The sequence below is a fragment of the Cyprinodon variegatus genome, unplaced genomic scaffold (assembly GCF_000732505.1).
Source record: "Cyprinodon variegatus isolate N-32 unplaced genomic scaffold, C_variegatus-1.0 Scaffold646, whole genome shotgun sequence".
Taxonomy (NCBI): Eukaryota; Metazoa; Chordata; class Actinopteri; order Cyprinodontiformes; family Cyprinodontidae; genus Cyprinodon; species Cyprinodon variegatus.
In genome coordinates this window covers 30,223-32,877 of record NW_015151099.1, presented here as the reverse complement: position 1 = coordinate 32,877, position 2,655 = coordinate 30,223, and the positions used below count along the sequence as shown (strand labels likewise).

General features: G+C 35.1%; 1 protein-coding gene across 1 annotated transcript in view; it reads right to left on the bottom strand.

Moving 5' to 3' along the window:
* Positions 1–2,655, bottom strand: part of LOC107096737 (low-density lipoprotein receptor-related protein 5-like) — a 56,350-nt gene that overhangs the window by 47,219 nt on the left and 6,476 nt on the right. The window lies entirely within an intron of this gene.

Here is a 2,655-nt window from a genome sequence, read left to right as displayed (position 1 = left end):
TTCTAACTCGTCTTTGAACTGCTGCACTGGTCTTATAAGGTAGGCTCCCTGATTCTTCCACATAATTCATAGCTCACCTTCTGCAGGGAGAGCGGAGATTTTTTTATTCTTTCATCCTCTAATGTGACGTCTAAAGGGATCCTACGTGTTCTGGATGACATGCACAGCACTTTAATCTAGATCCTCCTTCTGTCCATAAAATTAAAGCCTCACTAGTTCCTGGTCTGAGAGGAGCTCAGAGGTGCAGTAAACAACGCTGAGGATATAAACTTTGACCTTCAGCCTAGAACCGCACCACAGTCAGAATCAGGGACAGAAAATGATTGTACGACAGCTGAAGATCATGTATATTGTTTAAATGATAACTACATGAAAATAAAGCTCATTATGTTTAGAGTACATAGGTTTAATATTTACATACTGGTTGAAAATAACTATGTGTTAATTTACAGTAAAGTTCACACAAAGTTAGATGTTTAAGAAATGTAATTTCATTGAGAAATTCAGGCTATTTATTCCAGACACGACTCCTGATCTGCATTATGATAAATAATTTATGACATTCCTTCATGTTAAAAAGTACAGAACAATTTAGGGCTGAAACAATCAAATTAATCGATCATTGAAATAATTGTCAACTAATTTAGTAATCAATTAATCGTTAACTGGAGTATAGAGACTGTAAAATATGCCTTTAGCTGACAGAGTGACCAACTTAGAGCAGGAATTATACCAGAATTGTAAAAAAAAGTATATCAAAATTTTGTATTAAAGTTAAAAAAAACTTTTCATCTGTAAATCTGCTCAATCCAGAACTCCTCAAGTGGAAAAGGTTTAGTTTCACCTGGTATGATTTCATAAAAAATCTTATTCTTGTAACCTTTGGCTATCTGAATATTAATTGATTAACTGAAAAAAATAATCCACAGATTAAGCAATTTAAAAAATAGTCATTTGCTGCAGCCCTAAAACAAATTAGGACAAAGATGTGCAAGAAGGAAGAGAAAGGCAAGAAATGGGCTGAGATCCAACAGGATTTTAAAAACGTCCTGCTGCTTTAATATTTGGTTTCAATTTAGTTTATTGTATAGTTTTATTAACTGATGGGTTCTCTGTGTCGGTGTTCTTCCTGTATTTTGTTAACGTTCAGCATTTTAAAACTGTCTTCTTAATAAAATGTGCCGTACAAATAAACCTCATAAATAATAAATACAACACAAATATTAAATAAAAAAAGTGTCAAAATGTTACAAAAATTAAACAGGTCACCAGTTTCCCATAAAGCGGCCAGGTGAGGGTGACCCTAAAAGTAATCGACAGGAGCCAATCAGCACCAAGGACAGCCCCCGCCAATAAACCCCATAAAAGCTGTTTCTTTAGTTGTGTTGCATATTTATTATAACATAGAACAGACATAATGTTCCAGGACAGTTTCTAAGCCAAGGGATAAAAATTTATGAACCAGAAACAATCTTAGCAACTTATAAACTATACTATTTGCTGTTTAAATCGCTGTCTTTACAACTATTACAAACACCTTTCTGTAAAGTGAAGCATTTTAAGCATTAAACTTGACCAAATGAAACCTGTAAAACATAACCTGGATGCATGTCAATAAATAAGACTGAAACATTGTTGAAAAGTTAATTTTATTTCCTATTCCACCAGCAGGCTGTAGGAAAAACATCTCCACATGCAGGCTAAACTACTCTTAATAGAGAAGAAATCCTGCAAACAATCAGATGCTGATTAATTCATTAAATCACCGCGAATGTGCTACTTTAAGGTATAGATAAAGATCCATTCATTATTCCTTGCTGACCGTACTTTTCCTTTAAAATCCTGTTAAACAGTTACTCCTCTATAATATAAAAATGATGAATTAAAATAATTTATCCATTTTTACACCAGGAAGGCCAAAAAGAGATTTCAAATTTTGCAGAGAAATCTGAAAAAGAGCAAGTATCAGAAGGTCAAAGCGCTAAAAATAAGATGGGTTCAGAAAAACCCAGATAAGGGATTAAGAAAACCCAGATTAGAGATTAGAAAAAAACAGATTAGGGATCAGAAAAGCCCTAACCCGGGGTTTCTCTAAGAACAGCGCCAAAAAAGGCACTAAAATAACTTTAGTCCTTTATTTCATATAATTGCATGTTGTTCTCCCGTCATGTTTAGTTTTAAGGGGTTGATTGTTTCAAGAGGGACGATTGTTGCAGCTGCACAACGTTTCAGTTCACATCACAAGTGATAGAAATTTGGATTTATGGAGATGAAAACTGCAGAAAAAAACCCTAAAATGCCTCAGTTTTAAAACTTTATCAAATAAGCAAGAATCAAACAACAAACATTGCAGCTGAAGGCATTGCTGATTATAATATCCTTTATCGGCGTTGCTGGAGAAGCAAGACAGAAGAGTCGTTCCAAAACTTTCTCCAACTGAGAACAGGTAGAGTCAGAGGAGTCATTCAGTGGTTATCTGCAGAAAAAAGGCACACAGATGGAGCAGGCCAATGGAGCTGATCGTCTCCAGCTAACAGATTTACAACGTCTTTAAAAAACACCTCTGCTAGTCCCATACCAGCTAATGTCCATGCTAACACCTCTGCTAGTCCCATACCAGCTAATGTCCATGCTAACACCTCTGCTAGTCCAATA